Raw genomic sequence first — 17,036 nt, forward strand, 5'->3', positions numbered from 1 at the left:
AATGAATCTTATTAAAAAAAAAAAAAAAAAAAAAAAAAAAAAAAAAAAAAAAAGCTGTAATCAAGTCCAACAGAAGTCCTAAATCACCGAGGCATTTATAGAATAACCAGAATCATAAAACACCTTAGGATTCATTGCTTTTGTTATTAAATGCTCGGCAGCCTCATCACACCCTCGGCCGCACGCGTGGGACTGAGGGGGTTTCCTTGCTGACCTCCCTCCGCCGACGGGAGCAGCCCCAGCACCACGGACAGCGCCCGGCGCGGCCGGCTCGCCGACTTTCAGCACAGCGGAGAGCGCTCCCGGCCCGCGCCCCTCCGCGTCGCCTACGCGGCGAGACCTACCGGTGCCCGAGAGCCTTTTTTCCCTCCAATCCTTTCACGACACGGAAAGGAAATTAAAATATGTTATCGGCTTCTTTAGAGACACATCTTATACACTCGTTTATGCTAGCTGGCTCGCTATTTTATGACATTTTATGGGTTCAGGAGTATTGCTCTTCTTATCTGCCATCACACGTTGCCTAATGTTCGGCATCAACACCCTCTCCCTTCTCTCAAGTCTCAACTCCCACTTTGAAGGGAGATCGTGGTTAATCCAGTACTGCCTTCTCAAGAAAATTACTTCCTTATTAAAAAGTAAATCTGGCAAGATATAAGATGTTTAGCACTCAAGGAATATTTGGGGTCTGAAGACTATTTACAGTCTATGCAGTTAAATGAACCATTAGAATACACCACTCTAGACTCCTTTTCTGTAAATTGGACTTCAGCTTCATTTCATCTTCATAGAGGGAGGAGGAAGAAACAGTAACTTTTACGGCGATCCTTTTGTCCACCCTCCAGAATGATTTCAACATGGACATAAGAAAGTGTTCTTAAGTGCTTTCATATTTCCTTCCTTATAAGACATACAATTCAACGGTTGGAGATCCCTAATAAAATATTCAGCTGGAGAAGCTTGTCTTGTCTCTTGGGGGCTTGTCACCACTGTTATGCAGTGCTTCTCAGATTAAAGTCTTTATGAAACTGTCCTCTTTGCTTCAGTGATCAGCAAATGGGAAATCCACAATTCCTTGGTTATACGTTTTAATTTGTTTTACATTTTAGACATCTATACTAGACATGGTAGTAATACATTTTTAATACACAAGGACAATGTCCAAGCGAAGGTGGTATGAAAAATAGTATTTCAGCTACAGGAGGGGAAGGAGAATAGATCATTTAAGGCCTTTACATCTTCTCTGAGTGATAAAAGCCTACTAAATTCTTCAGTATGTGTCAGGTATAAATGGTGATCTTATGTGCCTAATGCTTCATTCGGAAAGGAGAGATGTGATTTTGATTACCTTATTACATCAGGCACTTTTTTCCTTCAGATCGTATTTTCATGTGCTGTTATCATAATAAAAGTTAATCCACTTCCAGCTAGCTGCCACCTACTGGGATGTATAGTTTTACCATATCACTTTTAAAAGGACATGGCTTTCATTTTCAGGTCAGAGCTATGTCTCTAAGAACAGATTATAGTTTTTGTTTTTTTTTTTTAATCACTCAATCTACAGTTTTGTCTTCTCCCAACAACCACAGATATAAATTTAGGATGTGTAAACCATATGATTCCCAGAGCTTTGTTTTTTGGACATTTTTCAGGAAATCTTTGTAAGTGCTTCAGATTCACATACTGCCACAGACCCCCTGCTGTTGCAGTCTGGTGTGTGGAGAGCCATAGTTTACTGCAACACCTGACCAGCCCCTCCAGATCTCCAGGCATGAGTTGCAGCTTTGCTGACAGTGCAGTAATACAGCCCTCCCTTTTTAAATGTTTGCTGAGTTATTCCAATGATTGTTGATAGTATCATTGGAAAACACATTGCAGCCCACTTGCACTTCACTCCCACCAGTTATAAAAACCATAGTTCCCCTCTGTGTGTTATTATTAGCTCAGTCCAAATTTACAACCAAGTTTCTGCTGCGCTGATAATTAATGACATTTTAAGATGGTAATTAATTTTCAGCTAGCGGAAAGACGTTCATTCTAATTAACAAACTGAGTATGCAATAGATTAACTTGTTCAGGCACTTTTGGGTATCACAGCAATGCACTTTCCTAGCAGGTTTTAAGCAGCGAGAACAAACATTTATGACATTATCTACAGATCAGCCTTTCACCCCCTCAGTTTGCTTTGTGGCTGTGGAAGCTGTGAAAGATTTCGGGAGGAGAGAAAGGATGTATAACGTTTTCCACACTCTGCTCCACTAAAAGTTTCTAAGGGAAACGTGAAGAGAGGTGTTATTATGAAGTATTCATTCCTTTTCAGCGCGCACAGGGCTCTCTCAGTCGTGCTACCGCTGTAGACAGGAATGTCTCTGGCTTCATACAGAGAGTGTCAGCACCCTGGCTGGGTTAGAAATGGATGCTCGCCCAGAATGCTGAATTTGTTCGGAAACCAACGCCAGGACTGCCGACAGCCAAAAGGTGGGATGGTTGCACCGGCAATTGGGGCAGGAGGAGACCTCACGGAAGGAGAGCCAACAAACAGTCGGTGGGTTGCTCACCCACAACTCGAGTTAAGTTAGAGCTCGTTTCTCACCTCTCCTTTCCCAGTTGGGAGGGACACCCCCGGGCTCTGCCACCTTCAGCCCGGCGGCTCAGGGCTGCTGAGGGAGTCGGACAGGGGACACCGGGTGGGCTATGCTGCCCTGGACGCTGGCCCCACTTTCCACAGCAAGATGAGGAGGAAGAAGAGGAAGAAGAATGAAAGGCTACAGAGCCCAGCGGCAGGAGCCGGCCAGCCTCGCGGTGTGCGTGTCTGCCAGCTCAGCGCCCGCTTTGCCCAGAGACACCTGGCTGGGAGACAGAGCAGCGGGCAGCAATCCCGGCAGCGCAGAGACCCACCCGCCGCCACCACCACCCCACCGCTGCCCCTCACTCGCATGCAGCCCCTCCGGGAAGCCGGAGACCCCGGGACGTCGTCCTACCTTGAGCTGCGGGCGGGAAAGCGGGGAGGGAGAGGAAGGCGGAGGCGGGGGGAGGAAGGGCGGTGGTAGGACGCCGGGGGATGCCCGGGCTGCGGTGCAGCCGGCGGCCGGGCACCACTGACGGCGGCAGCGAGCGGCGGCCGAGGGAGGGAGGGAGGGAAGGAGGGAGGGGAAAGGGAGGGAAAGGAGGGAAGGAGCGAGCGAGAGAAGGAGGGAGGGAGGGAGGGAGGGAGGAAAAAGGGGAAGGAGACCCGCCTCCCTTCGGGAGCGATGCACAGCTCCCTTTAAAGGAGCAGAAACACGCTTCCTCCGCGGCCGCCGCTCCGGGCTCCGCAGCGCCGAGCACTGCCGGGCCAGCAGCAGCAGCAGCAGCGGGCAGGGCTTCATGAGCGGGCGGGCGGACGGCTGAACAGAACCGCTCCCAGCTCCCGTTCCACCACTCCAAGGGCCGAGGTCGGCGGACAGCGTGTTTTCAGAGCACGGGAAATCCGAGCTTCTGAGCGGGGTCTCCAATTCCATTTTGCATGTATGGAGGCGATGTGAGGGATCGGACCCTACAGCCCTCAACCCTACGGCACCTAGCAACCCCTTCCCTGCCCCCGTCGCCGCAGGGGTGACAGAAATGTTTGGGTGCCCTCGGCCGCTTCTGTACATCATCCACACGGCGAATCCCTCCTGCAACCCCCCCAGCCTCCTTCTTCCTTGAACTAGTAGGGACAGAGCTCCAGCAATTTTCCCAATCTTGTCTGGAACGGAAGGAGCTGGGACAGAAAGGCTGTGGGGTCGAGAGAGAGCGCAGGCAGCAGCCAGCCAGAGCCCGCGTCGTCGGAAAGGCAGCAAGGGGGCCTCCACGCCCGATTCACTTAGTAACAGCGCTGAGGGATGGGGAGCGGGGAAGGGGAGTCCGGTAACGAGCCGTAGTGCAAAATGCAGCTTCCACAGCCCCCTGCAGGATTGCCAGTGTTCTCTCGCCCCCTGCCCTGCTCGCCCCCGCAGCTCCACAAGCATCTGCCCGATTTCCCCTTTTCTCCTCCCTATTTTGTTTGCCGGCTCAGACATGCCTTGGGTCGCTGCAGGAATCCACCTATGCCTATCCCCGCCCCACTGCCTTCCTGAGGTTCGATCTGCCGTTCCTTCGCCTCTCCTTCACGGCCAATGTCCATCCTCGCATCCGCACCCCCAGAGGGTGCTCAGGCGTTGCCCTGCTTCATCTACCGGAGCATCGAACAGGGAACCGCGGTTATAGGGGCCGGAGGGGCTCGAAGAGCACTCGAGAGGTGGGGGTTGGTGACTGAGAAGCTCCTGTAATTAAGTAAACAGCAGAGTTGTTGTGCGGAGTAAATAAATAGTCAATGATCCCATTGTCAGGCGAGCGCAGGCGGCACAGACTGCGCCGGGCTCGCCGCGATCGGGCCGCTGTGACTTGCAGCTTAATGGCCCCACAGCACAGCCCTTAATTACTAACAGCCCGCTGCCGCGGCCGAAAAAAAATATTCATTAGTCACTTCATTTGCCTGAGGCCGTAATAGAGATAACTCCGGTCAAAAACAAACGCGGTGACAAAGCAAAGAGCTCGATGCCACCCTGGGAGCGAAGGTGGCCGGCAATGAGCGGGTTGCTGCCTGTGGGGCCGGAGGGCAACCTAAAGAAGAGAACCCGCAAACGTGAGCCGGAGAGAACCTGCAGGAGGGAAAGGCATCGCGGGGATGGCCACAGAAGCCGCTACAGGATTTCCACGACCTGCGGAGGGTGGGAAACGTGTGAGATCTGATGAGCAAATAAGAGTTGTTCAAGCAGCTGCTCCGTACAAGCAGTGGGGTCGATCCCTCTTTTGTCACGAAGCATTTTTGCTTTTACTATCCCGAATTTTCAGACCAGGCAGACGCACGAATATGGGACTCAAAAGTGTCTTTCTGACATGAGAGAAAGGAAGGCAGGAAAAGAGAAGAGATGAGGCATTTCATGTCTAATACTGCAGGTAGGTTGGGTAATACCTTCATGTAATCATTTCACCTAACTACATTCACACAGTATCTTTTCACTTGTTGCCTGGATAATAATTCTGTCCTGACACGAGACTGTCAATAATAAACAGCCTACTGCAGTTAGCACAGAATCTGGGTATCCCTCAGATAGAAGATTCCCAGTGTCACTATTGCTGTTATCAACATTTATCACTGCAGATATATGAGGAATTTACATATGTATAATTATTACTCAAATTAAAAAAGTTGGAGCAGGAAGGATGAACCTAAGATGACACTACAAACCAGTGACATACAAGGAAGACAATTCAGGATTCTATTTTCTCAGGCTTTGACTACTGCAAAACCCCCAAATTTCAATACAGATGAAGTTTCTTGTGATGATTCTTCCAAGTTACACTGCAGAAGCTTTGAAAATTATTAGTACTGATCATCAGAATGAAGCATATAGGAACACACAAACCTAATTTGTCAAATTACAAAATGAGATGTACAACAGAATGTGACACACCAAGTACTGGACCTCCAAAAGAAAAAACAAAAGCAAACAAAAAACTCACAAACTAAACTCCATAAGCTTATTCAGTTGATTCTTTTCTTTTAGGTTAATTATTTTAATGACATGTAAAGCTGTCAAAAGTGTAGATATATATTTGCTATCTCTTCACCAGCTACTTAAAACTTTTTGTAAATATCAATAGAATTTCAAACTTTGAAAAAAAAAAAAAACCAAACAAGTGAATTGTAGAGATCCTCATGAGAATATTTTTTAGTTCTGTTATGTTTTCCCTCAGAACTATTTCTAAAGACACAGAATTAAATAATCTGGGCTTAGCACAGTTCCATCCTATTAGGTGCATTTACACCATTTAGTCTTTAAGGTAACGTAAACTTGTAGCCTAATTTCCTTAAGCTTAAAAACAAATCACAACAATAAAAGGATGACACATTTTTTACTATATAAATATACCATTAGGACTCCAAGCATTCAATATATATTTTTTTGTTTCTCACTTCAGTTTGAGTCAGATATGCCAGTGTAAACACAGACAGAATTTAAGATCTATCAAAAGGATTTCAAAAAAATTCTATGAAAATGGCAGATCTACAAAGAATCACAACTTACCAACATCATCTCTCAGGTGCTCTTATATAAGCTCTTCTGTTCAAATTAAAACCTCAATCTGAATATTGATACTTGTTCAGGATGAGTAATTCACAACTTGTGTTCTGACATGGAAAACAATGAAGGGAATCATAGAGTCATAGAATGGCTTGTGTTGGAAGGGATCTCAAAGCTCATCAAGCTCCAACCCCTCTGCCACAGGTGGGCTGCCAAACTTCACATTTAATACCAGACCAGGCTGCCCAGGGCTCCATCCAACCTGGCTTTCAACACCTCCAGGGACTGGGCATCCACATCCTCTTGGGGCAAAATAACACTCATAGGCAATTGCAATATATTCATTGTGTTCTTCCTGTCAGATTTTTTTTTTTTTTTTTTTAAACCTATTTATGATTTTGAAAAACACTGGTTTGTCTTTCAGGAGATCTGTGTCCTACTGCTATGTGATAGGGAGCTCTGGTACTGTTCATGATCAAATAAAGATATGTTGTCATACTAGTTAAGTCAAGGAAAACCCTCCCAGATTTCAACTATCCTCACAATTCTTTGTGGCTTTTAATGATGTTCTTGTTACAATCATATTCCTAGTTAGGCTGGTTGCATATACATCGAATATCTTGATATATTTTTTGTATAATTCTTGAAGTCAAAACGCGATTTAATAAATGAAAAAAAAAATTTCTAGAGGTGATAATACCTGTTCTGGTATTAGCCACTTGAGGGAGACAACGAGCCACAGGTTACATTGGTTAATTGAGAGCTTTGCACTCATTGTGTGTTATCGTTAGTTTTAAAAGTATAGGGCCAGTGGGTTTTCTTCTCTCTCCACTGTCAAACAAGATGAGCTCATCTCCTGACTTCCACTAATAACTCTTAGGAATATCTAGCCTATTCAGATGATACCCCAGATTCTAGAATATCGCACACTTGAGCAACTGGGTCAAGTTCTAATTCAACTTACATGTTGACACCTTGTTGTTTTAGAGGTGCAGTGAAGTGTATCACATAAATAAGAAGCTTAAAGTAAAACACTCTTAAGAAACACAAATAAAAGCATTCCTTGAGCTTGGATACTTTTCAACAGATAAGTATGACATGGGTATTTTAATTTACTTTGCTGCCAGCCACAATACAGCGTAGAATATTCCTCAAGATTGCAGAATATTACATAAGAAACATTAAAATATTTAAGTAACATTATGTGGGTATGCAAATACCACTTCCATCTTTAAGAAGGTTCAGAAGGATGATTCAGGGGGCTACAGGCTGGTCAGCCTTACCTCCATTCATAGGAAAGTGATAGAGCACAGAAACAATTTCCAGAACAATAAATCAGTGGAGATAATCAACACAGATTCAGAAAAGTTCACATTAGACCAAAGAAATTAGATGCATAGAAGAAAAATGTTAATAGCTGGATCAAGAACACCCTTTGGCAATATACAAAATAAAAAATAAATAAATAAAATAAAATAAAATAAAAAAAGTAAAGATGGAACCTAGACTTAAAAAAATAATTATAATGGATATAAATGTAAACCATTAGGGAAAAAATGAAAAAATAAGAAAAATAAGTTAGGTCTTGTAAGCATAGTGATGAAATAGCTGGAAAAAAAAAAAAAAAATCTGTTTTATGCCCTAAACAAGAATTGGATACTCCAATACTGGATGCCTTATAATACAGCCCTAAACAGAAAACTCCAGTCAATAAGAAAACTAAAGCTTCCATTTAATCAGTGATGAGCAGAATTATCTCTAGTATGAGTCAATGCAAAAATAGGCAAGTTTGAATGATATGAAAGAGTACACTCTCTGACAGTGTGAAAAAACTTTATCATTGAAACAAGTCTCAAACTTCAGTAATAATAAGAGAATGAAATGGGTGTTTGATCATTATGCTTTTTCAAGTCTCTCTCAGAATCTACCATACTAAAAAATTAACATTAATTATGCATCAATGAGCTGCAACAGTTTTTGTATGGTTGTACAGTTATATTACCAGTATACATGACCCAAATTCTCCTGGCACAGGGGACTTGTGTTCATTGTCACATTTATAATATTAGCAGAGACCTTTTTCAAGTATTTGAGTGATCTATTCATAGTGAACTTTTATAACTAATTTTCAAGGGGAAAGATTATAGCAGGAGAAATTATGTTAAATATTGTTCCAAGTGCCTAATCTTGAAGAAATAATATAAATAGGATTGATAGTTGATATATTTAACATACATCTGAGAGGCCTCAATTCTCAAAAACTCAGGCATTTAAACCAAGTTCTCTTTTACACTGTCTGGTGAATTATAATTCATCTTATTACTTTTCCTGGGACTTAGAAATCAACAGAATCCATTGTCATTATTTAGATACACTATGCCACATATCACACTTTAGTTGTGATAGCTACACAGTAGCTTAGTCTTTAGTGATAGCAACTCACTAGGACAAATGTTAAAGGATGCTTCATTGACTTCCAATTTTCAGAATAAAAGAATTACACTTTACTACTGTGTAGAGAATTGCCACAAGACCTGTGCAGTGTTTAAATCTCTTTGAGGTTTTAGAAACTGAATTTCACCTAAAGCAAACATACACTTCTAATCTACCTTGAAATTGTTTTAGTTAGACTATACAAAGTATATTTAGTTCATTTCAGAGGGGCAAGGAAATTGCTCCACAATTCCACAATTCAGACTGAAGCAGTTTATCAGACATACAAAGCCATTTCTAGTATATGAAAATATTCCTTAGAGCTTATTCCTCTACGGTATGCATTTTACGTATATATAATGTCATGTTATGTGACTTTCTATTTTAAAACATAATAATGACCTACTTTAGCAATAATAACCATAAATGGAATAATGGAGCCACAAATAGTAAGTAAATTCAACATATTAATGAAATTATTCAAACTCTTATTCATCCAATGCTTTTTTTCCATTTTACTAAGTATTTATAAGAATCTTTAATTCCTGAATTTATTTGATACCTCATTCATTTATTGGGAAAAAGAAACAAAAGTTTCAACTCAGTCTGAATTTTTAGTGGAAAAAAATCTTAGCAATTGGGAGAACAGTTAAAGCACAGTAGTTACCCGGATTCAAATATTTACTTAAATACCTTTTCAAATTAGTATCTGAGAAATGATGGTCACAATTCGGTGAAGACTGCCTGCTTAACATCCCAGTTTTGTACAGTCCCAGAAATTATCCTGATACTTTAATTTCTGTATATCATTAAAATCCACTGTCCAAGCAAACCTTCTAAAAGCAAAAAGGACAAAAGAGGGCTTATTTTTCATTATCTGAGATTGCTGGAATTTTAAAGTTGTTAAGGGAAAAAAAGGATGTTGGACATACTATTATTCTGAGAGAAAGAACAGGACAAGGAAGATATGATGAATCCAGTGCTGTAAAGAGCACGACCAGAACCTAAAACTGAAACAGAAACTAAAAATCAGGGAGGATAAGAGAAATCAAAGTGTTGGAGTTGACAGGCCCCTCACTGCGAGGAAGGGAGGAACTGAAGGAAAGGAAATCTGAAAGGAAATAAAATATTTTAAAAGTACAGAAATTGTTTGAAAGCTGAGAGAAGGCACTATGAAACAACTGCCAGAAGAAGTGAAGTCTTGCTGAAGATGAAAAGAGCCACACAGGCTATTCTTGGACAACTTAGGAGAGTTTGATTCTGCTTAACACTATATACCATGCAAAGCATCTTTATGGAAGTTTTGAACTCAGTCTGCAATCATTCTAATCATCCAATTTGGCCTATTTTTTACGTCTAAAAATAGCGAACAAGGAGGCCTTGAGATCACCAGATGATCAGACTGTCATTCTTATAAAAAACAATATGCAGTCCAAAGAGAAATTGAGAAATACTCTAATATCCTAGATTTACTTAAACCAAAAAGGTAACAAGACCACCTGAGTGTACCTCCCTTCCCCCCCCCCCCCCATTTCAGCATGTTTTTTTTGTTTTGTTTTGTTTTTTCTCCTAGCAGATAAGGGGCATAAGTTTGTTTTGATACAAAAGAGAAGTGATTCATCTTTTCCAAACATAGGATAACCTTTAGGTAGTCCTTCAGGAAGAATACATAAATTAAATTAAAATTCTCATCTCAACAGATAAATTTAATATGGAGACCAAGAAAGAGGAGACAAGCAAGAATCAAGATTTAATTTGAAGTCAAATGCTTTGCTGTTTTTGTTTCTTTCCATCTTGACACACGTCCAAGAAGGTAGAATTAGAAGTAATGATACTTGTCTTTCATGTTTTATTAACAAGACTTTTAAAAATGGAAATCACACAAACAAAAAACAAACAGGAATAATTCTATAATAACGTAATTCTTCCTGAAGAGGAGATTGAGATAAAGCAGAAACAAAATCAAATGAAAACTTGCTCTTACTATCAGTAATTTCTTCTACGTGTGTCTGCGACTTAAGTAGGTGGAACACATATGAACCAATGTGATAACTTCTTTCACTTGTAGTGAGAGATGGGAACATTTCACCAAATTATAGGAACATTTTCATGTAACTCTCTTTATTTTACAGCAGGTAGCACTGTGAGTCAGATGATTAAATAAAATTTGGAACTTTGAGCAGCAAGTTTTTCCCCAGGTCTCTCAGATGAAATAATTCTGTATAGATTTCTCTATAGCAAGTAGAATATGTCTTGAGAAAAGTCTAACCTACTGCTTTATTACACCCAAGAAGCAGAACAAAATTAGATTAAATCACCTAAGTAATATCTGAAATCTAAGGTATTTACGTGTCTGTAACTAATATGAGAACGTGTCCAGTGAATTAGCTGCAGCACCAATTGATGGTAGTGTTATTTACCATCTTATTTGCAAATAGGCAATATTACTTCATGACAACCTCAAGCTTTGAAAACATGTATTTAACAAGTGCATTATTTTCTTAGCCTTTTCCTAATTTTAGCTTAGGAAAACCCTATATAAAGGATGTTTGTTTACAAGGAAACAAGAATTTGAAGTACCTCCGCTCATAGATATTCAGGGTGGAAACATACTTTTGAGAAAAATTTCTCCACATTTTAAATCATGTTTTATGATATCAAAGCACTGAAAATATTTTTCTATTATATTATGGATGAGTACTACTGAACCTTACTAAAATTAATCCTATGAAATCTGTACAACATTGGCTAAGCTAGCTAAATCAGCGCAGTGAATTTTTGGCCATTTCTAATCTTATGTTTAGAGCTGAATTTCTTCAGCCTGTGAGATGGGAATCTCTTATTACAGTCTACCTATAATTCATGTCAGGGTAGTATAAAACTAGAGGTTTTGCCCTCCATTTTCCCTGCAGTGTTCATCCTGTCCTTTTGTGCTTATCATGAAACAAAGAAGCACTTATTTATATACTATACAGGATATTCGCAAATTAAACAGAAAATTCTCAGCTTTTTAGAGCTTAAATTGGTAACCTATGCCATTTAACAAACAGAAGAATAATAGCAAAGATACAGTAGAAGCTTCAGTCTTATCACAGTAGGGAAAAAAAAAAAAAGAACAACCTGAGCTGGTCAGCTAGTCATCTTACAATCAGTGGAATGCAAATAATAATTTTAGTTACTCAGTTGAAGCTCATTTCATGGGAATACAAAACAAGAAACACAGATGTAAAGGTTTGAACTGTAAGCATCCAAAGTATGATGAGTCCAACTCAGATGGCTGGATCTCCTTTCTTAGAAGCTTTAAACTTTTTCAGTGTGCCAATCTTATTAAATTTTATATTATGAAAATATTATATTTTAGTTTAGTCAATATCTAAATCTCTTATTAAAACAAAAGAATATTTCAAAAACTTATAATTTGTTCATAGTTCGGTGATTTTCTCAAAGAAAATGACAGACATATCACTGGCTTTAAAGTGCAGAGGGAAGACTGCCTTATTCTTTCACAGAGGCTAGGCATTTGCAGATCACTTTGAACTGAAGTTTTGAAATAGGATATCTCTATCCAAATTTAGACAACAGCATCCAAAATATTTGTCTTGTCTGCTTTCTAGTCAATCACAAACAGTAAGTTTGCTTACAGTGAGACGGATCTGACCCATTTAATTAATTAGGATGAAGTTACTCAAGTTACCAAAAAATAGGTCTTCAAGAAAAGACCGACTATAATAAAAAATAATAAAACTGATTTTTGAATTATTAATTTACAAGAGTCGTGGTGTTCTTGTTTTTTTTTTTTTTTGTTTTTTAATTTTAAATTTTATATCATGAAATGAGAGTTTGTTGTGGTTTCCTGATTTCATGTTTTATACTTTAAATAAATGCATGCATATTACTGAAATCACAGTGTGGTTGAGGTCAGGAAACACCTCTGGAGGTCATCTGCCCCAGTACCTATGCTCAAGCAAGGGCATCCAGAACATCCAAGCAGCTTTTCAAGATTTTGAGGAGTAGACACACAAACAACTCCGGGCAATCTGTGCAGTGCTCTGTCACCTGCACAGTTAAAAAGAAAAAAAAAAAAAAAGTCTTCTAATGCTCAGATGGAATTTTCTATGCTTCTATGCTTCAGTTTGTGCCTACTGCCACTTGTCTTGTCACTGGGCACCACTGGAAAAAAACGGGAAACAAACAAACAAACAAAAAAAGGCTCCATCTTCTTTACAATCTCCTTTAGGTAATTGTATATAGTTCCCCATTCCTGAAGGTGCTCAAGGTCAGGCTGGATCCCCTGATCTAGTGATCTGCAACCCTGCTCACAGCAGAGGTGTTGCAACTAGATGATTTCTGAGGTCCCTTCCAACCCAAACCATAGTATGATTCTAAGATTATGATTTTATATATTCATAAAATGTCTCTATCATGTCTATATTTAGTATTTGGCAGCCCACAACTAGGTACAGTACTCCAGATGTGGCTTTGCCAATGCAGAGTAGAAGGACAGGATCACCTCCCTTGGCCTGCTGGCAATACTTATCTAAAGAAACCATTGGTCTTCTTTGCAGTAAGGGCACATTGCTGGCTCATGTTCAGCTTGGTGTCAACCAGGATCACGAGGTCCTTTTCTGCAAAGATGCTTTGCAGCTGCGTGTTTTCCAGCACATACTGGTAACTAGAAATGTACAGGTCTTTGTAGCTGTCAAACTTCAAAATGTTCCTGTCGTACCTTTTCTTCAGTCTGTCTAGCTCCCGCTGTACGGCAGCAAAACTATCTGGTGTATCAGCCTATTTCCTCTCCTCAGCAAACTTGCACAAGGTACACTCTGCCCCATCATCCACAGCATGACATTTTGAACAAGGCTAGATTTTTTATTGACACTCAGTATATACTGCTAGTTACTAACTTCCAACTAGATTTGGTGTCACTGATCACCATCTTCTGGGCTTGACCATTCAAACAGTTTTCAGCCCACTTCACTGTCCACTGAACAAGCCCACACTTCATCAACTTCTGCGGAAGAATCTTACGGGAGAGGTGGTATTGCACTATAACATCACCTTTGCCTGTCTTTCCTTTAAGTCTTACCCCATAAACTCTCTGTCAGCTCTACATCCATCCCCAGGCAGAGCTACATGCACTCTCCAGCTGCTCTCACATAAAGGGTAACTCCCTCCCCTCATCTTCTCAAACCATCCTTCTATCTCTTCATTGCAATACTTCAGTCATGGAAGCTGTCCCACCAGGTCACTGTGATCCCAACAAGATGATAATGCTGCAACTGTACATGCATCTCTAATTCACGTTTATTTCCCATAGTGCATGCATTAGCGTACAGGCCCTTCAGAGAGGCACCTCTGCATAATGAATTCCTATCAATTTTTTGGAGGATTTCTCTATTATGGTGCCTTGTTGGCATTTCCTTTCTTGCATGTGAGTTCTGGAGGTGAGTCTGCTAAATTCCAGTTTTGAGAAAGTTGTGTTCCTCCCCATCACATCGTCCTTTGCTCACTGACCCTGGCTATCACTCCCCCACAGAACTGATGGTTTTTCTCTTTTTCCCCTACCATTCTTACTTTAAAGCTTTTTCTTAGTAGGTCAGCCATTGCACTGGTGAATATATATGTGTGCATAAGTACTGTGCATGAATCTATACTGTAATATGTAAATGAAGGACAGTAAGATGAGACATATTTATTCCCTTCATATTAAATCTCTAAAAGGGCAGTGTGATGTAGGAATTACATTGCAAATTGTATTGTGGAACAGGCTACAGAAAATATTACTTTTCAAATGAGTGTCGTCAGAACAATTTACTTCTGTACTTTATGTTTTTTTTATTATTATTTTCTTTATGAGGATTTTTTCTAGTATTTTTAAATCATAATTAGTGTAATGTCATGAAACTTTTTTCAAACATCTCTTATTTGAGAGGTTCTATAAAAGATTAAAAATGAGGTAATAAATACAAAACTGCTAAAAAGCCATTACAAAAAAAAAAAAGCTCGGTAAATTTAAAACTTGCTTATGTTTTTGCCTGCACTACCTCAGCACAGAAATGCCAATGCATGGCACAGTAATTTTTAAAGAGTAATTTTTTAATACCAGAAGTACAAAAAGTATACCTAAAAATACAATTGTTTTATAAGATTAAATGCAAATGCATTTAGAAAAAAATATAATTCAGAAAGTTTAAGAAATGGGAACATTGTACTAACATAAATGCCATAGTTATTATAACTAATAGGTAAAAATGAAGTACTGTGCTATTGATAGTGGGTATTCTTCCTACATTTTCACATCTAATATCTGCAATCCAAGTGATGGAATTATAAATCAAACAGAAAATCTTTAACAGCTTGAAATGCTCAGTGAGAACAAGGTGCATGTAATTCAGTCTGACTAAACTAGTCTGAAGCAGTGTAGAGCTGTTAATTTTTAGCTGACTGTTACCACCTAAACTGAAGGCTCTCAAATCTACATCTCCTCCTGTGGTGTCACATGGAAATAGTCTATGTCTTCAAATAAAAGAATATTCACTTAATAAAAAAAATTATCTTAGTATTCCCATTAACATCAAAGACAGCTGCAAGTTCTATGTATAGGTGTCTGCATAGACTCAGACCTTCTGTTATGTTGACCTCAATTAATTGATTATTCAGTTTGAAAGGCTGCTTCTAAAGTCTGATATGTATTCCTGTCCTTTTCTTTTTTTCACGAAAGTTATAAGATTCATTAAAAAAAAAAAACACAAAGAAACAACCTTGTAGCTGTGATGGATTTCTTAATAATAAACTAGTCACTGTACTCCTCTCTCTTTCTGGGAGGCATTAAAGTACTTTTGGGCAATCTTCAGAGACAAGCGTGGTTCCTCTTATCCCCTTCTCCTATGCTGTCCTTCCAGGAATGAGTTAAAAGAACTGAGGAAATTAACTGAAGAATTTGTATTCCCCCCAGTAAAGTATATTGTATTTACTATCTCTATTCTCTCTCTTTTTTTTTTTTAATATTAGCTTGAACCAAGACTAACTTCAGAGCATTCAGTAAAGTTTTGCATCAGTACAACCGACTAAAAAGTTGGGCTTTACATCTCTCTAATTTTATAAGCCCTTATTCCAAATTATAAATGCTTATGATAATTAAAAAAAAAAAAAAAAAAAATCATAGATCACTCTGAAAGTAATGCCTCCTATTTATTTCCATAGAAAATGCAAAAGATACAAAGAGCACAATAGCAATATTTGACATAGAGCAAATTCATGTAGAAAACACTATTTTACAAAACAGTCACTGCTATTACCTATGTATTTTCACCAGCGACAAAGAAAATCCTGCACACCATTCTTATAAAAATCTTCACCAGTGGAAGGGACACAAGAGACATCACCCACTGCCTCACTATGTTCACATCCAACCACTTGGTCTCCATAAATGTTCAACAGGCATTGATATAAATAGGGTGACATTTTTCTGCCTGGAGGAAGTCAGTTCCATCCCTTTGCCTCCTATGTACTTCCCTGTCAGATGCTACTGTGTCAACAGCATGTAATAGAATATTGGTGGGAACATTCAACCTCTGCTGCCGTACCACCAACATCCTCCTCTGGCACTGTGGGCCAACATAATAAAATAGCAGTCATTTCTTTCAGATTTGGTCTTGTATAATCTGAAAAAATTTGATCCAGTATATAAATTTACCCAGTTGTCCAAATTTATCCCATCTCTCTGTTTAACTTTACATAAAATGTAATCAGATTAGAGAAATTCGCTAGAAATTAATATGGCATATTATCCCAAAACATCTAAAAAAGATCTCAATACATTAGTATTTTATAATGCCCCCAGTGTCCATTATTACTGACAGTGTTATAAAGGAAAGGGAATAAGCATTCACACTAGGGATCCTCACAGCAGTGGTACGATTCTTAGAGACGCAAGAACTATGAACTTCAGCACTCTTAACAGTGACGTTAGCATATATCACTTACTGGTGAAAATCACTCTGGAGAACAAAATTCTAAACAATTTAAGCTTTCATGTTGACTTTACATAGTAAAAATGGAAGTAGCCCAAGGTAGGACTCAAGGTTGAATTTGCTGCCTCTTTACTAGCAAGATTGCTCATATGGTGCCACGACATGAACAAGGTTGGATGTCTGAATATTGTGTTTCATAAAATTCATTAGAAAAACTTATTCTGATAGTTAGAACACAGAATCTGAAAAAGCGGATAGTTTGGTGGTGAAAGAATAAAGAAAATGGATTTAACCTAAAGCATGCCATATCCTGGTTTTGTACTGCAAATGTCGCAACTAAACCAAAATTTTGGAACAAAATAAACTGGAAAATAATCACAATGTAAAATTAGTCTGCCTGAAGTTCTTAGCAAAATTTTGCAGAAATTGAATTATTATCAAGTCCCAGAAAAATCTTACCACAGGCTGGTTGAGGTGGGAAGGGACCTTAAGAGGCCATCTGATTCAGGCCCTCTGCTCAAGCAGGGACCCCTAGAACAGG

The sequence above is a fragment of the Tetrao urogallus genome, assembly GCF_951394365.1.
Source record: "Tetrao urogallus genome assembly, chromosome: 2".
NCBI classification, from domain to species: Eukaryota; Metazoa; Chordata; class Aves; order Galliformes; family Phasianidae; genus Tetrao; species Tetrao urogallus.